This window comes from Corylus avellana, chromosome 4, assembly GCF_965113065.1.
Source record: "Corylus avellana chromosome 4, dhCorAvel1.hap1.2, whole genome shotgun sequence".
Taxonomy (NCBI): domain Eukaryota; kingdom Viridiplantae; phylum Streptophyta; class Magnoliopsida; order Fagales; family Betulaceae; genus Corylus; species Corylus avellana.
In genome coordinates this window covers 23,830,989-23,855,443 of record NC_142493.1, presented here as the reverse complement: position 1 = coordinate 23,855,443, position 24,455 = coordinate 23,830,989, and the positions used below count along the sequence as shown (strand labels likewise).

At 35.8% G+C, this 24,455-nt stretch overlaps 1 pseudogene; it reads left to right on the top strand.

The window, feature by feature from the left end:
- Window positions 1-20,592: 20,592 nt before the first annotated feature.
- LOC132180107 (putative calcium-transporting ATPase 13, plasma membrane-type pseudogene) lies at window positions 20,593-24,140 on the top strand (annotated as a pseudogene).
- Window positions 24,141-24,455: the final 315 nt, after the last annotated feature.

Genomic DNA, 24,455 nt, shown 5'->3' with positions numbered 1-24,455 from the left:
TGCAAAGATTAATTCGTTGAACCGAATTTAACGGTATTTGCAAAAACAACCATGTCTCAAACTTTGCAAAAAAAAAAAAAAAAAAAAAAAGTTTTTTTCTATAAAAAAAAATAGGGGTATTTTAGAAATTTTGTTGAGATTTAACAGAAAATCTTAACGGTTGGGTCCACAGGGGACAATGAAAAAAATTAAAAGTTTGATAAATTAAATTGAGAAGTTTTGAACTTTAGTAAGACATTACAAAAAGGGTGACAATTCAGAGAGTAAATGAAGTTTCTCTAAATAATATTGGGAAATGCTATGCATCCCAAATTTTCTTCCCAAAAGGTTGTTCTCAAATGATGTGTCACCATTTCATGAGTTGGTAACACAAATTCCAAAATAATAAATCTTATGAGATGTGACACATCATTTGAGAACTAACTTTTTAGAGAAAAATTTGAGATGTTTAACACTTCTCAATAATATAAAATTAAATAGCCATTCTTATAACATAGTTTGGTAACAGGAAATATACTTTCACTAAAATTGTACCAAAATTACTCAAGGATGAACCAGGTTTGAATTTGCGGGGACTCGAGGCCAAAAAATTTTGAGGATGGACCAACTGGCAAAAAATATCTTAAATTATTACTTTTTTACCTTATTATTATTTTTTTTTGCCTTAATTTTTTTTTTCTTGTAATTTGAGGGGGACTAGGGCCACAGTCGGTCCCCCCCTAAATCCGTCTATGAAATTACTAAAATATCGAAGATAATAATAATAATAATTTTCATATAAAAAGAAAAACTGAGAAAATATTTTTTTGGTAGCTGACCACCATGGCAGATCACCAAAGCCACTCGTGGTGGGCCATCGAGGATCTCTATGACCACCCCCAACAACACTTTGGAGTAACCAGGGGTGGTGCAACCACCCTCGTGGTTCTTCTGGAGTGGTCAGCCACCCCATTGGATGTTTAGGCACCCATGGAATGTTTTGTGATTGTCTCTCCCTTCTTGTTTTTTAATTTAGGTTTGCAAGAAAAAAATTAAATGAATGGTTCTATTGGAAAATTCATTATATTCATCTCATTTTTTAAAAAAATAGGTATTCATTTTCCTAGGGGAATAGTTGTTCATAAAAATAGTATATAACCAAAAGAAAAAAAGAAAGTTATTTTTATAGGAATAGTTATTTCATTTCAGGGGTCTATTATACATACCAAACATGCTCTTAGTACATTGTTATTATTTTCTACCAATATGCAACAAATAAAAAATTATTTGGACACTTTCCTTCTTTTTAATTTTCTTTTGGGATGAAATCATAGTTATTTTATTCTCATTTTCAGTACTTTTCTTTTAGAGTAATGTTATATATTACACTCTAATTTCACTCTCATATAGTTGGATTCATGTGGTAGTGTCTATCAACTCTTGTTAAAAATAAGATTCCAAAGCCTATAATTTCACTCTCATATGGTTGGATTCATGTGGTAGTGTCTATCAACTCTTGTTAAAAACAAGATTCCAAAGCCTATAATAGGCAATGGAACATCAGTACAATAGAATAAAGGTAGGGTGAAAGTGTAGCAATAGGCAATGGAACATCAGTACAATAGAATAAAGGTAGGGTGAAAGTGTAGCATGTAGCATGTTTTTTTCTTTTATTCACTACCTTCTTCAAGCTTGTTCTCATGTATAACAGCTTAATGTTTAGTAGATATTTTATATATTTTTATTTTTCCATTAAAACTAATTTGTAAAAGCAACATTTTTTTTTTCATCTCAATGCCATTAAATTTTTGAAGAATTGTTTGGAAAGTTAGAGATATTTTAATTTGGAATCATCCTCTCTACTTTCTCATATGCATTGTGTAGAAAAGAAAGTATGCTAGAATTAGTGATTTTTTATAAGGGTTAAATACTAAATTAGTCTCTGGGGTTTCACAACTTTATTTTTTCCTCCCTAGGGTTTCATTTTTATCACAGGAGATCCATGTGGTTTTGATAATAGACCAAGTTAATCCTCCGTTAGTTGACTGTTAGTTGACTTAACTGAATTCTACGTGGACCAATCACATGCTGACACGTGGCACATACTTAATTTTTTTTAAAAAATGTATTTTCTAAAAAAAAAAAAAAAAAAAAAGATTGGGGGTGGCTCGGCCACCCCCTTTGGCCATGGGGGTGGCCTGGCTACCCCCTAGGCACCAAGGGGGTGGCTCGGCCACCCCCATGGAGCCTTGGGGGTGGCCGAAACCACCCCCAATGGTGGTTGGGGGTGGTTTCGGCCACCCTCTAGGCTAGCCACCCCAATCTATTTTGTTTTAGAAAATACATTTTTAAAATTTTTTTTTTTTAAAAAAAAAAATTTAAGTAGGTGCCACGTGTCAACATTTGATTGGTCAACGTGGAATTTCGTTAAGTCAACTAACTTGGTCTATTATCAAAACCACAGGGACTTTCTGTGATAAAAATGAAACCCCAGGAAAAAAAAAATAAAGTTGTGAAACCCTAGGGGGGTCTGAAGTATTTAACCATTTTTATAATCTGTCTCTTTAATTATCTCATGTATTGAAATATGCATTTTATAATCCACATAAAGCATGCTTTTGTGTAATTACTTAAAGATTTAGTTATAAATCATTTGCTAGAAAATATATATTTTTCATTTGAAATTTTATAAAAAAGTCAGGGGTATAAACGTCATATCATTGTCTCACTTTTAACGTTTAAAATTTGACGGAGTTGTTCAAATTGACTACAAATGAAAGTTCAGGAGTTCAAATTGAGAGGTTTTGAAGTTTGAGAAGACTTATCAAATCACGTGGTAATTCAAAGTCTAAAGTAAAGTTACTCCTAAAAGTAATTAATTCATAGTGTAACTTGCAGCATTTTCAAATTAATTGATAGATTTTTGGGTGATTCGAGGTACATTAGGCCTCCCAAGCACAAAGGCGAATTTACTAATATAATTCTCACAAGCAATAGACATAATCCAATAGTTCTTAGAGTCGTCCCTAAAAGGTAGCTCAATCGGCTGGGGACCACACCTTATGAAGCAGAAGTCACTAGTTCAAATCTCCTCTTTCCCTTCTTTTGTTAAGGTGTCTAAAAAACTTAAAAAAAAAAAAAAAAGTTCTAAGAGTCTTTATCCCTTTTGTACTCTATTAGACCTGTAATATAACATCCCTTCAGGCCCTCATGTGACACAATTACTCTAATTTATAAATACAACATAAATTAAAAAAAAAAAAAAAAAAAATTAACTTGTTTTTGTTAAAAAAAAAAAGTTATGTAAATTATGAATATACCTTGAGAACGATACGTAGCATTTATGTAGATGATCGAGGTCATAATATTCCTTCCTTTGAAAAAGGAAGACGAGAACTTTAATTAGAGCTTTCGAACTTTTTTGCAGGTCTTCTACGCCGAACGTGTTGGACGTGGACGTGGGTGGTCAATGCAACACCCATCGTTCAACGTTGTCTCCAGGCAAGAGTTTCTATAGCTATGTTGGCCCAGTGAAGGGTCCGGTATTGTAGCTGGAACGACATTGTTTCAGCTACAGTGCTAATTGATACGTGACAGAAAAACTGAACTTTTTCATCTTAAAACTTTTTTTTTTTTTTTTTTTAAAGCAAAATATTAAAAAAAAAAAAAAAAAAAAGGGAAAAGATGGGGTGGTTCCAGCCACCCCTTGGCCAAAATGGGGTGGCTGGTATGGGGTAGCCGAAACCACCCCCAGCCCGGACCACCCCCAAATGCACCCGTTCCCTTTTTTTTGGCCAAGGGGGTGGCCAGACCACCCCCTTGGCCACGGGGTGGTTTGACCACCCCCAGATCGGCCAGGGGGGTGGCTCAAAAATGGGGTGGTCCGGCCACCCCATTTTGGCCAAGGGGTGGCTGGAACCACCCCAACTTTTTCCTTTTTTTTTTTTTTTTTTTTTTTTTTAATATTTTGCTTTTAAAAAAAAAAAAATAAAATGAAAAGGTCAAGTTTTTCTGCCACGTGTCAGTTGGCACTGTAGCTGAAACAGTGCCGTTCCAGCTACCGTGCCGGGCCCTTCTCTGGGCAAACATAGCTTATTAGGCTTAGCCGGAGGGATGGCCCAGGGCCCAGGCATATGACTCAAACACTCACGCCAACGGAATACTGACAAAGTCAAGCAGCATAAAATTGACCGTATCTTTTTTTTTTTTTTTTTTTCTAATTAAAATTAACCGTATCTTGAGTACAAGCCGGGAGTGACCCGATCTTTTGAGGCGTTCAACTGAAAACAGTTGCTTCTCTTAAGCAAGAAAGAAGTTAGCTACCCACCACGTACAAGGAAATGCATAAATACTAGGTTGGACTAGCTTCACCCAAACCACACCATCCCAGATTAAGATGCCACTGCCCTCTGCCTGCCCTTTCTTTTGTTACCATCTGTTGCTTTCTTTTCCTTCTTTCATCTTTGTTCGTCTCAAACCTGAAAACAGATTCAAATTTCATCAAACAAGTCTTCCTGAAGCTATGAAACAGAAAAGATATGCTGCCGTTTCTCTTGCGTTTGTCATTACAGAGCATGGAATCAAAGATGGATATGGCATATGATGGTGGAAGCTTATTTGTTAGAGCAAATATTTCTTGTCATTGCTAGTTTTTTCGGATATAAGTCAAAACAGACAAATTGAGAAATCATTCAAAGTTAGCAACAATATCCCAGTTGATGTTGTGAGAGGTACTGTAGGGCATCAACAGATATCAGTTGAATTTGAATTACTGAAATCTCTGTTGATGCCCCCAACTTTCACAACATTAACTGGGATATTATTGCTGACTTTGCATAATTTGTCATCAATTTGTCTGTTTTTGCCTAAAATTACTTATGGCCGAAACAACAATGACAAGAAATATGCTTAATTCACAATCATGCTTTTAATATTATTATTCTATGCTCTTTAATGCCAAACGCGAGAGAAAGGGTAGCACATCCTAAAAGGATGAAAATTGTAGTATCCTTCAAGGCATCCACCCAATCGCTGAGGCATGGATTCATTTTTGGGAGGGTAAAGTTCTCGGTGAATTTATTTCAATTCCATGTTTTTATGTGACCCCTGATATTTTTCTATACTAATCACTCATACCTAAGACATTTTTCTAATACTCACACGTGTAATGTATACTCAACAGGAAGTAAGAGAAGTGGATCAACAACCAGATGTGGTTGTTAGGAAAGATAGGAATTGGCGGTACGCGTGTAGTAATCATAGCGAGAGAAAAAAAATGATATTGGTGAATAAAATATCAAGGATATAAAGGAGCAACGACAGAGACTTTTGGGAAAGAAATGGGGCAAGTAAATACAGATAAAATACTCCAAGTCCAGGACTTGGTACATGTCAGTGTCAAGGCTGAAGATAACATAAAAGCAAATACAAATCATTCTATTCAAACATTATCTGAAATTTGAATCATTCAAGATAACGACAGGCTTCAATCCTTTCTGCTTAGTTTCAATTTTAGATTCTAAATTCAAAAGAGCTATTCAAGCAGCTGGTATTCATTTCAATCAGACATACTTATTGTTGTATTTCTTGTCATTGTTGTTTCTGCCATAAGTAATTTTAGGGAAAATCAAACAGATTTACAAATTATTCAAAGTCAGCAATAATATCTCAGTTAATGTTGTGAGAGTTGGGGGCATCAACAGATTTCAGTATTTAAAATTGTGGTTGGAGATGTAGTTTGCTTAAAGATTAGACATCAAGTTCGATAATAGGGGCTATTCTTAGATGGTCACTCATTTCAAGTAGACCAATCCAGCATGACAGGGGAGAGTGACCATGTAGAAGTGCACTGTTCCATTTTTGGTTTTTGGAGCAAAGGTGCACGTTTTATGCTCATGCTTGAATGCTTGTCACTTGGTTAACTACAAAAAAAAAAAAAAAAAAAAAAAACAAAGGGCATTTAATGCCGCGTAATGCTGCAGAAATGGCACTAAGCAGGTAATGACGTTTAAATAATGCTAAAACGACATTAACCTTTCAGTCAGAAATTAATTTTTTGCCGTTTGAGACACAAACGGCATTAATTTATGTCGTTTGAACAGTAAACGACATATTGTATGTAATGCCATTTAAACTGTACATAAATGGTATTAAATTATTTTGTATTTAAAAAAATATTTTTTTTATTTTTATTTTTTTAATTATCAATTAATCTATTGATGCCTGTGCCAGCAAGTTTCGCCGTCGTCCTTTGTTTTTTGAGACGGCGCTAGCAAGCTTCGCTAGCGTCCTCTATTTGATGCTAGCCAAGGGCGACACCGGCACTGTGCGTCGACCCCTGTCATGCAATCAAACTAGCTCGGGATGCGTACTCAGGCGATCGTTCAGGCCGGCGTGTTTAAGATCAAATGACCCAGCCGATGCATCCTACATGTTCAGGAGCCCATGGATCTGAAAAAAAAAAAAAAAAAAAAAAAAAAAAAAAAAAAAAGGAAGAAGAAGGGGTCAGGATTCACTGAAATTCCTAGTGGAATTTCATTTTTTGGAATTCTAGATCTGGGCCATCCATTTTCATCCAATGGCCAAGGTCATGCCATGTGTACTACTAATAATAAAATAATATTTAAATTTTAAAAAGAAAATAATAAAATAATATGGGGTTTGGCCGAACCACCCCCAAGGGCTAGTTGGGGGTGGCCGAAGCCACCCTCATGATCCACCCCAAAGGGCCAAACCCCAAATTTTTTTATTTTGGGTTTGAATCTTGGGGGTGGCCGAAGTCACCCCCATGGCCCATGGGGGTGGCTTCGGCCATCCCCAACTGGCCATTGGGGGTGGATCGGCCACCCCCAAGGGCCAAACCCTAATTTTTTTTTTTTTTTTAATTTTGGGTTACCCCAAATTTTTTGGGGTGGCCGGGAACCCAAAATGGTAAAATGAGGTGGCCGGCCATCCAATATTATTTTATTTATTTTCTTTTTAAAATTTAAATATTATTTTATTATTAGTGGCACACGTGGCATGACCTTGGCCCTTGGATGGAAATGGACAACCCAGATCTAAAATTTCAGAAACTAGAATTCCCTTAGGAATTTTAGTAGATCCTGATCCAAGAAGAAGAAGGTTAAAGAGGAAAGAAGAGGATGAGAGTGCTTTGAAAAAAAAAAAAAATGAAATGAAATTAAAGTTTGTGAAAAAAATCAAATAAATAAAGAATGGTAAAGAGGAAAGAAGAAGAAGAGGAGAGAGGCCAGAGAAAAGGCATGCGGGAAAAAATCTGCAAGGGGAGAGAGAGATCAGGAGGGTGAAAAAGATGGAACAGATCCTCTCCAGCCTATTTTGGATTGGTGAATATTCAGTTTATAACTAAAATTTTTTCTTAGAAATTTTAGAGCCACAAATAAGACACCTGTCTCACTAACAAAAAATAATAATAAAATATTATTTCATATTAAAAAAAAAAAAAAAAGGAGTGGTGGGGAGGCCAGACCACCTAGTTGGGGGCTGGGGGTGGCCCGGCCACCCCCAAGGGTCTAATCAAAAAAAAAAAAAAAAAAAAAAAAAATTTTGGCCCGTAGGGGTTGGGGTGGCTTCGGCCACTCCAAACGGCTTGTCTGCGGTGGCCAAAGCCACCCCAGGCCCTTGGGGGTGGCCGGACCACTTCCAAGGGCCATGGGGTGGCTTCAGCCACCCCAAACCGCTATAGTGGTCTGGCCACCCCCAACTACCCTTATTTTTTTTATTATTTTATTATTATTATTTTTTTAATATAAAATAATATTTTATTATTATTATTTGTTAGTGGAAAAATGTCACATTTGTACCTTTAGGATTTTTAATAAGAAATCCTAAAAAGATTTTTTTTGGGGGGGGGGGGGAGAAAATTAAATGAGGGTAGGTGGGGAGAGGGAAAGAAAATTAAATTTATGCCATTTGCATAATAAACAAATAAAATTAATGTCGTTCGTACAATAAACAACATAAATTTTATTGTCATTTATTATACAACTGGCACAATATACAACCGGCATAATTTTTTATTGCTGTTTATTGTACAACTGGCACAACTTAAAAATTTGTGCCAGTTGAACAATAAACAACATAATTTTAAGGATGTTTATTGTACAAACGTCACAAATTATAGAATTTATGCCGTTTGTAAGTAAATGGCACAAAAACGAATTAGGATCCTCATAGTTCAAATGAACAGGAGAATATCATGTTAGTTATAGTTGAGAGATATTTTTGTCTCCTCAAAAAGTGAAAAAACAAAAATATATCTCCAGTCTAACTAACTGGATATTCTTGAGTTCATTTGAATTATTCCCACAAAAACATAGTTTTGTGTTGTTTGAGCGAAATGACATTTTTTTTAAAAAAAAGGGGCATTTTTTTTTTTAGTGAATTTGTATAGAGGGAAACAATATATGAAAATGAAACACCAACACATATATATGCTCACCTCAACAAGCGAACCTCATCAATAGGTTAGACGCCTTCGCTACTTCGCAGGAAATACAAAAGAACACAAGGGAGTTCAATGGCAGTAGTTACTATAGTTGTGGTTGCAATTCCAAAAGCTTTGCCACTGGCCGTCTCACACTCACACTTGCTTATTCCATGAAGAGAATGATGGCTGATCAGGCAATGGTGTGGGAGCTCTCCGCCTGTGAGATCATGGGCTCTGCCACCATCATTTGCACTGATAAAACAGGGACTCTCACGCTGAACCAAATGAACGTAACAAAGTTTTGGCTAGGAAAAAAACTTTTGCAGCAAGTTCTTACTCGTCAATTGCTCCATATGTTGTTAAATTTGTCCATGAAGGAATTGCTCTGATCACCGATGCTTTTAGATACTTTCATTACATGTTATATGAGGGTAAGGTGAAGCCTAAAGAGGCAGTTATTGTACATGTTATGATTCGACCAATAAAATATCTAAGTTTATGGTAGGAAGGTGAGAATAATGTAGATGTTATTTCAAAATTGTGTGAGCTACATGGCCCTCCCAAAGTTTAGGAACATTCTTAGATGTATATGTTGGTACGAGGAAGATGTATATGTTGTCATCACGGCCTTCACCAAAACCTCTGCTGTCTAGATTGTTTTTGTCTTGGATTTCAGTGATTGGACTCATTATCTGAAGAAGCAGGTCTTGATGTATGAGTAATTATTCAACCTACTTGCGGAAGAAAAAGATCTTCCTCGGTGCTCTTACCGGCTCCAAAATTTTCTATGCATCTCATTGCAGCATAGCCAGCCAATTATTGCTAAGCATCTGTTATTTTTCATTTGTAAGTTACTCCAAACTCAATTAATTCACCTGAAAGTTTTAAAACCAAAGTCTATCAAAATGTTTTCAGGTTACCCTAAGAAAAATCTGTACTAAACTGTTACCTGTAGATAGAAAAGTTAATGAAAAAGAAAAAGGTTTTGAATCCCTAAAAATAGAGAAGTGTTAGAGAGTTAAATAAATGAACTCAGAAAAATTTTTAAACTGATGTGGCAAGGGTTTTTAAATTTAAAAAAATGCAATTTTCTCTCCCTTGTCTGCCACTCACGGCCACGTCAGTTTGAAAATTTTTCTGGGTTCATGTGTTTGACTCTCTAGCACTTCTCCTAAAAATATATCAACATTTCACTATGCAAGTTGTTCAAAATATTTTCAAGTTACCTAAAGCAAAATGCGTACTTGTTTTCAATGTAATATGCTTAATCATCCGAAATTATAAAATTTGTCTTCCATTAATGTAGAATTATTTCGTTGATCGATAGAAACGGAAAATTCAAAAGCATATCATTTTATTGATAGATTGATTTATTTTGTTTAGACTCCTCGAGTACAATGATTACCGAATATGCATATTCAGCAATGAAAGTTTTTAAAACAAGGCTTCACACAAAAATGGAGGATGAGTTTATTACAAATTTAAATCTAGTTGTATATATTGAATAAGAAATTGCTAAGAACTTCAATTCAGACTATACTTTCTGATTTTAGTTCTCTAAACTAGCGTAGGTTGCAATTTTAAACATTTTGTTTCTGTATTTTTGTTTCTTATTGTACTAGGGCTAGGGCCTACATGTTACATTATTGATCCATTAATTTTGGCACATATTTATAAAGTTTGATAAATATACTTTCTTTAATATATATATATATATATATATATGGCTTGTGTTTTATCATATTTTTTGTAAATAGTAAAAACATAGTATATATTCACAAAAAAAATATTATCATTATATTTTGGTTTAGCCCCCTCAAGCATAAATTCTTAGCTTTGCCACTATTGACAAACATTTTCAGTTGGGGGTGATTGTGCAAGCCACCATTTTTATCCGGAGCGTATGACACATTTTTTTTGCTGTTAGGTGGTCCTCCCCTTTTGTGAGAGTGGAGGAGTGCTGCCCCCCTCCCACTTTTTTTTTTTTTTTTTTTTTTTTTTTTTTTTTATATATTTTTTCAGACTTTATCATTTTTAATAAAATAAAAAATTATTCTTTTAACATAGGCATGAGACATGGCAACCGCCTAATTTGCCTAGAAAATGAGTCTGCCCCTATTATCCTAAGGTTTCACTCAAAATGTTCTCATATTTATCTCCTAATAATATTTAAGACACAAATTTCTCACATGTTTAAGACACGTGGCAATGTGAGAAGTTAGTTTGTAGGAGCTTTATGCAAGCCAACTTGCTGCGTCAATTTCCTAGGACAGAAATACCTATGGCAATTTCCTAGTTATGTATACAGTATATATGATCACAAGCTGGCTGCGTCTGATCAGGCGCGGCGGCGCATGCATTAATTAATGTGATCACATGCATCCTTTCAGACTTTTAGTCAAACATGTTCTGTGCATGAGGCCTCCAAGTCTAAAGCCTTCGCATAATTTCATTTTTAATCCTGGAGATCGAGGTCTGTGTCGACGCAGCCTGAGATCCAGGACTCAGGAGTGCTTCCATATTTGATCGATCCCAATCTATCTTCCTGCACTGTTTAGCCGACACAAAACCAAAACTGCTTTTCCTGTTTACATGCTCAAAAATTAGCTGCTCGGATCATCCTTTCTTTGAGAGGAAAATTAAGGAAGAGAATTTGGTGATACATACGAGAAACAATTCTTAGCTTGTTGAAATGATTATACGCACCATATTGCATGAATCCATCTGTGGCTGTTTCCTTCAGCATATATCTCTTTTTACTAGATGGGAAAAAGCCAAATCCCTTCCAAACGGACACAGTCACAAAAAATCTTGGGAAATCTTAACTTATTCCCTCCAACTTTCTTGCCTTTTGTAATGTCGTCTCCAAACAATTAAAAGTTGCAATGTTGGTGTTCGATGTTTCAGCCCATTTCAATTCCCTTTGTAGTTAGATTTTTTGTTAACTTAAACGGGTAACAAGTAAAATATAATTTATAAAAAAATACAAATATACCCATAATTAAAAATTTAAACAAAATATATAATAATAATAATAATAATAATAATAATAAAAGGACTGAGTTGGCCATGGTGTTCAATGACGACCCACATCATCACAGTGGATAGGATTGATAGTTTTTAATACAACCCGCGAACCTACATGATCATAAACAGGTTGACCTTTTTGATCCATTTAATAAACGAGTCATAAATAGTTTGACCAGCTTAACCCATTAATAAAATTATATATATTTTTTATATAATAAATACATGTTGAAACGGGTTATGTTCAGGTCGAAACGAGGCAAATGAGTTGTGTTGGGTTAGGTCAAATGGGTTAAACTAAACATGTTGCATTAATTGAGTCTAAATAGGTCAAGCAGGTCGTGTTCGGGTTTAAATGCATACCTGTTTAGCTAAATAGTTCATGTTTGTGTTTTCCCTTATTAGATTGGCACGTCGACTTGAGCTCGACCCGCCGACCTATTTTTCCAGCCCTAACCGTGGGTCGCAATGAGACAAGACTCAGTGTAGAAAAATTATAAGTGGGGGCATTTTGGTCATTTTCATTCATTAGTTAGATAACAAAAAAATCTTAACATATGAGGTATTGAAAATGGCTGAAAAATCGAATACTCACATTGCAAAAACAGTAACAAAGAGAGGTTACCAAGAACTTGAGTATTTGGGCATAAAATTACATCATTCTTTCTTATCCGTTTTCACAGAAAGTGGAGAATGTTGCGTTCTTAAGTTATTCCTCTTGTTCTTACACTACAAAAAAAATAGAATTTTCTGACATGGCTACAGTACATGTATTGTTGCCATGTCATTAATTTTCTGTCGTGAGAATTTTACCACATCAGAATTTTTTTTTTTTTTTTTCTGACGTGTGAATAGTACCACGTCAGAATTTTTTTACGTGTTAGTTTTAACATGTCAAAAAATTCTGACATGTTAAATACTCCAACGTCAGAAAATTGTTACAGATTTTAAAACTTAAAAAATTATATATTTTATGACGTGGTAGTGCACCACGCCAGAAACATTATTTATTTTATATATATAATTTTTTTTTTCTGATTAGATTCCTGACGTGGTAGTGCACGTCAGGAATCCCCTGACAAAATGGGCGGGATTTTGACATGTCACAAAAAAATGGGGAAATTTTGAAATTTTTCCCTCTTCTTGTTTCCCTCAACTTTTTCACTCTTGTTATTCTTTCCCTCTTCATTTATTTTCCCCACACTTTTTCTCTCCTCTCTCAATCTCCCTTGCAGATCTGCACAGCAACTCCCTCTAGAGAAAGAAGAAAAAGAACAGATGAAGAGAAAAAATTGAGAAGCAGCAGATCGAAGAAAGCAGAAAAAGAAATGGAGAAGAGAAGAAGAAAAAGAAAGGGAGAAGAGAAGCAGAAGAAAAAAAAGAAAAAAGAAAAAAGAGAAGATAAGAAGATTTTTTCGGTTTAACTTTGGGTTTCTGAAAATGGAGATCAAAAAGAAGAGAGAGTGAGAAAATGGAGAAAAGGGAGAGCTGGCCGAAGAAAAGAAGAGAGAGAGAGAAAATTGAGAAAAGAAGAGAGGTGCCGTGTAGATCGAGAAACGCAAAAAGAGCAGAGAAATTTCTCTGCTCCATTAATGGTGCAGAGAAATTTTTTCGTTTCTCTGCACCACTTTCTCTACCATGCAGAGAAATTACAAAAAAAAAGAAATTAAATTAATAAAATTTTAAATTGAAAAAATAAATTCCAGAAAAAATTTAAAGAAAAAATGATTATTTTTAATTAATTTTTAAATTTCCTGACGTGTCAATTTTGACACGTCAGAAAATCCTGACGTGCTAAACAGTAACACGTTAGAAAAAAAAAAATTTGCTGACACCTATGTACCTGACATTCAACACACGTCAAAATTTTTTTTTGACGTGTCAGACACCCTGACACGTCACAAAACTCCAATGAGAAAAAAATTGTTTTTTTTGTAGTGTTAGGAAGTCAAATGACTAATGTTTGACTGGGGCAATATTTTCCAAGTCATTAATTTAAAATAGTTATTCTATGTAAAGAAAATTAGAAAAAAAAAGAAAAAAAAAAAGGGAAACTACCTTTTGCCCCAATGAACTAAAACACATTTTCACTTTGCCCCCATTAACTAATAACTGTGACACCCGACTCCCATGAAATACCATTTTGTGCCCTCAAAACTCCCCCTTCCGTTAGTCAAAGGTCCATTCTGTCGGTCAAAGGTGTTAACTCAGACGGTCAAAGTGACAATGCATTGTAGTTCATGAGGGCAAAGTGACAATGAATTGTAGGTCATGAGAGCAAAGTGACAAGTAAATTGTCTGAGTTAACGCATTTGACTGATGGAATGAACCTTTGAATGACGGAAAGGTGGGAACCCCTCCACCTCACAAGGGGAGTGACCACTCCCGATGGTGAGAATCGCTTGCATTGCAAGTAGATTGAAAGGGGTAGGTTGTGCAGCCACTCCTAACTAGGGTTATAATTGAGTCGAGCCGAGTCGAGCTTTAGGATTTTAAGACTAGTTCGTTTACGAAGATGCTTATTCGAGCCGAGCAATGAAATGTGTGTTCAAGACTGGCTCGTTAAAAGCCCGGGTGAGCTCGTGCTCGTTGAGAATGCTATTCGAGCTGAGTCAGGCTCAACTCAAGCTCGAGCAACACTATTAAATTCTTTAATGTATAATCCGAGCAGAGTAAGCTCAAATTTTAAAACAACAAGTATAAATATATAATACGTCACTATATAAGACATATTATACAATATTGCATATAACTATAATATATACGTAGCAAATTAGCAATATATTATTATATATAACTAGATAATAGAAACTATTATATGTATAATGTGAGTAAGTTATAAATATAGTACACTATGTATCACTCATTAACCATAGAACAAGTATAATATATAATTATACTTGAAGTAAAAAAAGAAGAAGCTACTATATATATATAAACTTTAGTATATATATAATATGAGCGAGTTATAAATATAGTACACTATGTATCACTAATTAACCATAGAACACGTATAATATATAATTAGACTTGAAGAAAAAAAGAAGGAGCTAGTAATCTATATATATGAACGAGCTAATGAGTCGGGCAAACAAGTCGGTCGAAGCTTAAAATGAGTTGAGTTCGTGAGCTACTATCGAGTTTTCTCGAGCAAGTCGGGTATGTATCATTTACTAATTGAACAAGTTTCTACAGTAACTAGTGGGTTTGTATAATATCGAGCTCGAGTTCAGATCGAGTTAAACCGAGCGGATATCAAGCAAGTTGTCGAACGGACTGATTTATTTACAGCCCTATTCCTAACTCATGGGTGGCTCGTGCAGTCACTCTCTAACAGTAAACGTAGAGCCATCCTTGCTAAAAGTAGCCACCCGAGCACTCCTTCATTAGAGCCTATTCAAAGCTAACATTAAATGGGATATATGTAGTAATGCATGGAGCTTAGATGTTATATGAGGGCAAGGTAAAGCCTAAAGAGGTTGTTATTGTATATGTTATGAATCTTATGATTCAGCCAATGAAAAAAAATCTAAGTTTATGGGAGGGAAGTGAGAGTTAAGGTATATGTTATTTTAAAATTGTGAGAAGCAAGCTCCCAATAGTTTCAATGAGTTAGTGCCATGTAATTAGTTTTGGAACTTTTTAATAAAGTATAAAATTAGAGAAATGCTTTAGTGCAATAAAAAGATCATTTTTTGCCCATAAAAGTCCTAAGTAGCAAGAGATCATAGGCTCATCAGTGGGTGGGGCCACAGCAACTACAGATTGAGCCTATATCCTCTTGCCACCTAGGCCTTTATGGGCAAAAAATGATCTTTTTATTGCACTAAAACATTTCTTATAAAATTATTCTTTTAACATAGACACATGACGTGGCAAAATTGTGCATGTGTCACTACAAGTTAGAGCCACGTAATTAGTTTTGGATGAAATGAGTGAAGTGAAAACTTGAAAAACCTAAGGAGTAAAGGTTGAATTTAAAAACCGAGGGAGTGAATTGAAATTGTGTGAAACTCATGAAATTTTAACCAAAATTTTCTTTTTATTAAGTGGGTCTCTTGATATATTATACTTAGGGCGGACTTGATAGATTTTGAGGTTTAAAAGGACAATAAGTAAGGCTTCTGTTTTTTTAATTATCTTTAGATATTAATTAAATAATTTTATTTTAATTTCTAGTATATATTTTAATTTGAAAATTGTTCTTCTCACTTTTAACTCTTAATTTTATCCAAATGACATGTACAATTCATATATGTTGTGAGACATTTTAGTTTCAATGGATGACAAATTTTGTGTTAATCTACATATAATTTCTTTTTATATAGAATTTAATTTAAACAAAACGAAATTACCTTATTCTAAACATTATTTTAATGAACGAACTTAGGTTACATGTTGATTTTAGTTTAAGCAAAATTATGAGTTTAGTTACTATATTAGAAGTTTTTTTTTTTTTTGTAACGAATTATCTCTTCATTGATATAACAATCAAATGGGGCAAAATGCTCCGTACAATGCCAAAGATATAATTTAGAATCTTCACAACTGAAACATTATCTATAACATACACAATAGCCTCTCGAGCTATTATAAAACAATATTTATGAAAGTCATTGTCTCAATCAATTTCAGATGTATAGCAAATTCCGGCAAATCACGTCTCTATCCGCTACTAGATCCTTGATTCCCTGGCTTTTTTTTTTTTTTTTTTAATCTATCTCCGCTACTAGTGCTTTATCATTTGCAATCTCCTTCGCTGCCTTTACTATAATGACAATTCTTCTTTATGCTTGACAACTCCTCCGTCATCGGTTTATGGTTTACTCCTAGAAAAAGAACCATAAGAAAACAAAAGACTGACCGGAAATCAATTATGTTATTCTTAAGGATTCGTAAAAATAAAACCTAAGAAAATGAATAAAACTCCATTCCATAGATCGCTACTAAAAGCAGATCTAGATATAATACATTCTTATTTAAAAACAATGAAAATAGAATATCAAAACCCAAAAACACCCTCATGCGTTCCACGCGCCACTGCCGGCCAACCACGCGACGCTAAAAAGCACCCCAAGGACCATTGACACACGTGCCCTGATCGATCTATGGTGGAGACGGGAAAAGGGAAGGGGAAGGGAGAAAAAGAAAGGAGGTAGGGACGGGGGGATTGTAATTCCCTCCCCCCATTCTCCTATGCTCTATGTGTGTTGCTCTCTTTCTATGGTTGATTAGAACAATCATGTGAGTATTGTTCTATTAGAAGTGTTATTAATGTGACTTTCCATTATTAATCCCTTGTAACCTTTTCCCGCATTTGATTAGAAATAAAAAAAATGTGACTTTCTATTTTTCTTGTTCTTTCCCTCTAAAGTCACAATATTTTGGGATTCAACTCTTTGTAATTATTTTTACCATAATTAGGGCTTTAATTAATTAAAAAGCATGCACTAACCTCTTTTATCATAATTATTATTTTTTTAATAAAAATAAACTTAATTGTACTATTACTATTTGAAGCCTTATTCCACAAAGGGGCCTTAGGCAACCTCCTCATTTTCCTAAAGAATGAGCTCACTTTATTATACTAATGTTCCGTTGGTTTCGCAGTAAAATGATTTTAGAAAAATGTTTTCCATATTTTTGGGTGTTTGGTGTAACGTAAAATAATAGTCAACGGAAAATATTTTTCTTTTGATCAAATTTTTTTAAAAATTTTTTTCGGAAAAAGGTTTATATTTTTGAAAACCGTAAACCATTTTTCAAGTTTGGCATTTCATTCTTAAATCGAAAGACCATACCAAGACTCGCCTAGGACCCTGCCAGGATTTGACTGGGACCCGCCCGAGACTCGACCGGACCTGCCCGTGATCTGCTTAGGACTTGACTAGGACCCAGTCAGGACTTGACTGGGACCCACTCGGACCTACCCGGGACCTTGCCAGGGCTCCCCCAAGCCTGCGAAGAACCCTGCTGGGACCCGCCCAGGACTTGTTTAGGACCCTGCTAGGACTTGACCGAAATCCTCTTGAGACCTGACCAGACTTGCTCGGGATCTCAAAGGGACTCGCGTAAGATTGCGACCCAGCTGGGACTTGATCGGGACCCGGTTGAGATCTGACCAGACCTGCCCTGAATCCCGCTGAGACTCGTCCAGGACCCGCCTGGGACCCTGCCAAGACTTGATTGGGACCCCTTTGGACCCTACGTCGGAAAATATTTTCGATGGAAAACATTTCCTAAAAAATGATTTCTTAGAAAACATTTTTCGGTATTTGACATGTATGGAAAATCAAGCGGGTCCCCTACATTTTCTTGTAAAATATTTTACAGTATTTAGTGTATACGGAAAATCATATTAAACTCTAAATTACAAAAATGTCCATGTTGGGTCCTAAGCAGGTCCCTATAGGGTCTAGGCAGGGTTTGGGCGGGTCCCGAGTAAGTCGCAGTGGAGTCCTTGCTGGACTCGGTTAAGACACCTCTAAGACTTGGTTGGGACATATATATATATATATATATATATATATATATATATATATATATGTGTGTGTGTGTGTGTGTGTGTGTGTGTGATTTTTCATACGTGCCAAACACCATAAAATGTTTTAAAGGAAATAATTTTTCAAGAAAATATTTTCTGTTGAAAATATTTTCCGACCGAAAGCATTTTACGTCTAAGGTTTCACTCAAAATACTCTCATATTTATCTCCTAATTATAATATGCATACGTGAATTTCCAAGTTATGTATGTATGATCACAAGGTGGCTGCAATCTCAGGCTTGGCGGCGCTGGCGTTATATATGTCTTAAATGAAGCAATGTGAATCATGTGATCACATGCATCCCTTTGAGACTTCTCCACATGTGATCACATAGAAATGAGGCCTTTAAGTCTACAGGCTTGGGTGGGAAACCTCAAGCAGCCTGAGATCCAGGAGTGCTTCCATGTCTATCCTGCACTCCTTTTTCTTTGAAACTCTACCCTGTTTTTACATGATCATCCTTTCATCGAGAGGAAAAGGAAGAGAACTTGGTGGAATCTAGTGCATGAACTCACCATATAATTGCATCAATATCTGTGCCGGTTTCCTTCACTTTCAGCATATATGTCTGTTTTACATTGCAGATGCAACACATGCATTGACAATCATAGAATGAGGACATTAGAAATTTTCATGGGAAACCCTTCGTCGCAATTCGTCACATTTGATTCTTCTAGGATTTATTCACATGATGTTCCCATTGTTAAATCGTCACTTATTTTAAAAGTTTAAGCTGATAGGAAGAGATAAATTTAGAGCATGTTTGAGATTGTGTTTGAAAAATAGAGCTTTTAAATCAAAAATCGTTTTTTGGTAAAAGTTTCATTTTTAAGCTTTTGCCAAAAGTGCGTTTTGACTATTTTTAAACTTTTATGACCCTTAAAAACGTTTTTCTTTTTTTACCAAACGGATATATTTTTTTTTTCTTCAAACGGACTTTTTGAGTGTTAAAACGCACTTTTAAGCCCCTCAAACGTATACCCAAACATGCTCTTAATCATTTAATCATTTTTTTAACGCCCATTTTGTTAGTACAGTTGAAAAAACAAATATGAAACTCACTTTTAGCACAGTTGCTTTTGTTTGAGTTGATTCAAGCTCTTGATATCCCCCTTCAAGTGATTTCATTATTAAAAACCTAGAAGAGTCTTACTAAATTATCAACTTTGATACCATTGTAAGAAATCTTCCAATGAGATTATAGGAAAAATTTTGCTTAACCCAACCCCCATAAGCTTCTATTACTTTTGTAATTACTTTCTATAAAAAAAAATTTAAAAACTCCCAACTTAGTATATCGAGCTTCTCACCCATCCATTAGGTTTTTCCCGTTAAATCCTAACGGAAGGTGTCAAAATTAAAATTACCAAAATACACTTTTTTTTTTTTTTTCATTCACTTAATACACTCAACCCAAGATCTTCAAATAGAACTTAGTATTTTGGCACACAATTACATCATTCTTTCCTATCCGTTTTCATGGAAAGTGGAAATTGCTGCATTCTTAAGTTATTCCTCTTGGTCTTAGGAAGTTGAACGACTAATTAATGTTCATCCTATCAGCAATAAACCTTATTGACTGGGGCAATTTTTTTCCAACAAAGTAGTTAATTTAAACTTGAAAATATGTGAGAGATTGTCAAGATTTCAAAATAAATTATTCTAATTTTGAAACCCACCCCCACTCATTTATTTATTTAATTTTCCATGCAATTGGTAAGAGAGTTGCCTAGAAGTATGCTATAAAGGCTATTAAATCTAAATCCAACCACAAACAACCATTTTGACCAATAAATAATTATTCTCTACGCAAAGAAATTCATAAGAAGATCCGCTTTGCGCGTCGAATGTGACCATTTTGACCCATTCCATTCTCTTTGCTTAGCCCGAGAGGAAAGCCCGGCGCAAGTCATCTCCGAAACACCAAGGAAATTCTTCACCTTCCCCTCCGGTGGGTCCACTTTGTCAAGCCAGGCCGCGTTTGTTTGCCAAAGTATTTTTCTACTTTTTCCTAAAACTTTTCTCTCTCCAATACATTTTTTATTCACTTCTCTACTTGTTTTTACTAAATATTAATTCTCTCCCGTTTTTAATATATTCTATTTGCTTGATAAAGAGGAACAATAAACAACTACAAAAATAATGAAAATCAATAAAATATTTATTTAGTAGTGATAGAGGTTGCATTTTACCAAGTTTCTAGCAAATCTGTTGAAGGAGAAAAAGCGGTGGTATTAGTCAATATGAAACTTTTACCTAATCTGCTAGAGATGTTCTAACTTTTCAGATCTACTCTCTATTTTCTTTGGCCTACTAGAATCACCCAACAATGAAAACCGTCCACATTTCTCTCACAATACAATTTTCTTTACTTTTCTCTCACAAAAAAATTAAAAGTTCATTTCTACTTTATATCAATATCAATCAATTACTTCTTTTCCCCACTGAAAACTTAATGAATAAAGTTGGATACCTTGTCCACACGGCATGAACACAAACAAACCACCAAGCTATTTAGCTATATATAAAATGTCGAGGACTTCCACAATTTAACGTATCCTGCAACATATCTCCATATATCATTACTATTCTCCAGCCTTTCTGCGCTTTATCCTCACTTTGCTCCATTCATTCATAAAAGGTATTGCTCATTTGAATCCTTCATATTTTACCCATAGAAAAAAAATTTTTTACTTGTTTTATTTTATCTCTATTACTACATTGTCAATTCCTTGCTTTCCTACACATATCATCTTTACAGTGAACTTTTTTCCCTCCCTGAGCCAATGGCTACAGTTCTCCCACCAAAGTTTGAGAGCATATGCATTGAGACTTTACTTCACGTACCAGAAATACTCAGCCAATCCAACAAGAGATGGCACTCTGCTTTTGTGACCATTTATTGTTCTAGAACCATACTTTCTTTTTTTACAGAATCTCTATCCAGAAAGAAAAATACTAATATTTCATGCTGTCCTTCCACCTTAGAGGATCTCAGACCAAGCAATAGCTTCCAAATTGATCGTACAAGTCTTACTGAACTTGTGAAGGAGAACAATGTTGACAACCTTCATTCTCTACCAGAGAAGAAAAATGTTGACGTTTCACACTCCCCATCTTTCATCATTATGAATCTCAAACCTCTCGCTGAACTTGTGAAAGAGAAAAGTATTCACAAATTCCATTCTCTACACGGAAACAAAAATCCTGAGCTTTCTCACTGTCCATCTTTCACCATTGTGGATCTCATACCAGACAAAAGGTTCAAAATTGATCAAAATTGTCTCATTCAACTTGTGAAAGAGAAAAATGTTGACAGGCTCCAAAAATTTGGAGGGGTTGATGCAGTAGCATCAAGTCTTCATACCAATGCTGAATTGGGTATTGAAGGCGATGTTGAAGATATTGCACTCCGACACGAGGCTTTCGGCTCCAACACATATAAAAGACCGCCTACAAAGAGCTTCTTCCATTTCATGGTGGAGGCATTCAAGGATCTTACAATTTTCATCCTCTTAGGCTGTGCAACACTTTCTCTTGCGTTTGGCATTAAAGAACATGGAATCAAAGAAGGTTGGTATGATGGTGGAAGCATATTTGTTGCTATATTTCTTGTCATTGCTGTTTCTGCCATAAGCAACTTTAGGCAAAACAGACAGTTTGACAAATTATCCAAAGTCAGCAACAATATCCAGGTTGATGTTGTGCGAGCCGCGCGGCGTCAACAGATTTCAGTATTTCAAATTGTGGTTGGAGATGTTGTTTGCTTAAAGATTGGAGATCAAGTTCCAGCTGACGGCCTATTCTTAGACGGGCACTCATTGCACGTGGATGAATCCAGCATGACAGGGGAGAGTGACCAAGTAGAAGTAAATTGCAGTCATCCATTTTTGGTTTCAGGTACTAAGGTGGCTGATGGCTATGCACGGATGCTTGTCACTTCAGTTGGCATGAACACAACATGGGGAGAGATGATGAGCTCAATCAGCCGTGACACAAACGAACAAACACCTTTACAAGCACGCCTCAACAAGTTAACCTCATCAATAGGTAAAGTTGGTTTGCTAGTCGCTTTCCTAGTTCTCGTAGTCCTGTTGGTTCGCTACTTCACAGGAAATACAACAGATGACAATGGAAATAAGGAGTTCAATGGTAACAAGACCAAGGTTGATGACATAGTGAATGCTGTGGTGGGGATTGTCGCTGCTGCTGTTACTATAGTTGTGGTTGCAATTCCAGAAGGTTTGCCATTGGCAGTTACACTCACACTTGCTTATTCCATGAAGAGAATGATGGTTGATCAAGCAATGGTGCGGAAGCTCTCTGCCTGTGAGACCATGGGCTCTGCCACCACCATTTGTACTGATAAAACAGGCACTCTCACGCTCAACCAAATGAAGGTGACAAAGTTTTGGCTGGGGAAAGAAACTTTTGCAGCTGGTTCTTACTCATCAATTGCTCCATATGTTCTCAAATTGGTCCAGGAAGGAGTTGCTTTAAACACAACTGGTAGTGTATACATGCCTAATTCAGGATCTAAAATCGAGTTTTCAGGTAGTCCCACTGAAAAAGCAATTCTTTCCTGGGCTGTTTTGGACTTAAACATGGAAATGGAGCAATTGATGCAAAGTTGTACGATTCTTTATGTTGAAGCATTCAATTCCCAGAAGAAACGAAGTGGAGTCCTTGTGAGGAGAAAAGCAGACAACACAATCCAGGTACACTGGAAAGGTGCAGCAGAGATGATATTGAAGATGTGCTCAAGTTACTATGATGCTTCTGGAATTGTAAAAGATCTTGATGATGCTGAACGGATGAAATTTGAGCAAATTATTCAAGGTATGGCAGCTAGCAGCCTCCGATGCATTGCATTTGCACATAAGCAGGTTTCAGAAGAATATCAAGAAAATAAAAGGCTAGAAGAAGATGGTTTGACCCTATTAGGACTTGTGGGACTTAAGGACCCATGTCGTCTAGGGGTGAAGAAAGCTGTGGAAGATTGCCAATATGCCGGTGTGAACATTAAAATGATCACGGGAGACAATGTTTTCACTGCAAAAGCTATAGCCACCGAATGTGGGATACTCAGGCCTGGTCAAGACTTGGTCAGTGGAGCAGTAGTAGAAGGTGTGGAATTCAGAAACTACACGCCAGAAGAGAGATTGGAGAAAGTTGATAAAATTTGTGTGATGGCAAGGTCTTCTCCCTTTGACAAACTTTTGATGGTAGAGTGCTTGAAACAAAAAGGCCATGTGGTTGCAGTTACTGGCGATGGCACAAACGATGCACCAGCACTAAAAGAAGCTGATATAGGGCTTTCGATGGGGATTCAAGGCACCGAGGTGGCCAAGGAAAGCTCTGACATTGTCATTTTGGATGATAATTTTGCTTCAGTGGCCACAGTTCTGAAGTGGGGAAGATGTGTCTATAACAACATCCAGAAGTTCATCCAATTTCAACTTACCGTAAATGTTGCTGCTCTCGTGATCAACTTTGTGGCAGCAGTTTCAGCTGGTGAAGTCCCTTTAACAGCAGTGCAATTATTGTGGGTGAACTTAATTATGGATACGTTGGGTGCTCTAGCTCTTGCGACTGAGCAACCCACCAAGGAGCTCATGGATAAACCACCTGTGGGCCGGACTGCACCACTTATCACCAACATTATGTGGAGAAACCTCTTAGCCCAAGCTTTGTATCAAATAATGGTCCTCTTGACCCTGCAATTCAAAGGTGAATCAATCTTTGGTGTGACGGAGAAGGTAAATGACACCTTAATCTTTAATACTTTTGTTCTTTGCCAAGTCTTTAATGAATTCAATGCACGGAAGCTTGAGAAGAAGAACGTCTTCAAGGGGATACACAAGAATAGATTGTTTTTAGGGATCATCGTGATAACCATTGTTCTTCAGGTAGTCATGGTAGAGTTTCTAAAGAAGTTTGCAGATACAGAAAGGTTGAATTGGTTGCAATGGGGTGCATGCATTGGAATCTCAGCACTATCTTGGCCAATTGGTTGGATCGTCAAGGGGATACCTGTTCCACAAAGACCATTTCTTAGCTACCTAAAGATGAAAAAGATATGATCATAGGCTTTTCTTCAATGCTTCTTATTGTTAACTCTATCGGTTCCAGTATTTGGTATTTTATTATAATTACTCAGTTCTATCATTGTATAGCTTATCATATATGTAAGGATTGATGTCATATTTTCAATAATACAAAATTGTCACTTATTTTTTATCATGCATTGAGGGTAGTTACAATAATATTTTTTTGCGACTGTCTACTTGAATGCTACTTGTAGTTAGAATTTTGAAAAAAATATTGTCTAGCTTATTATAATTCTTTACTTCTCTCATTGTATAGCTTAACAGATATGTAAGTATTATGTTCGAATTTACATGGGGAGTCTCATGTGAGAAGATTCTTGAAGGCGAGGGAGAAGAGATTTAGG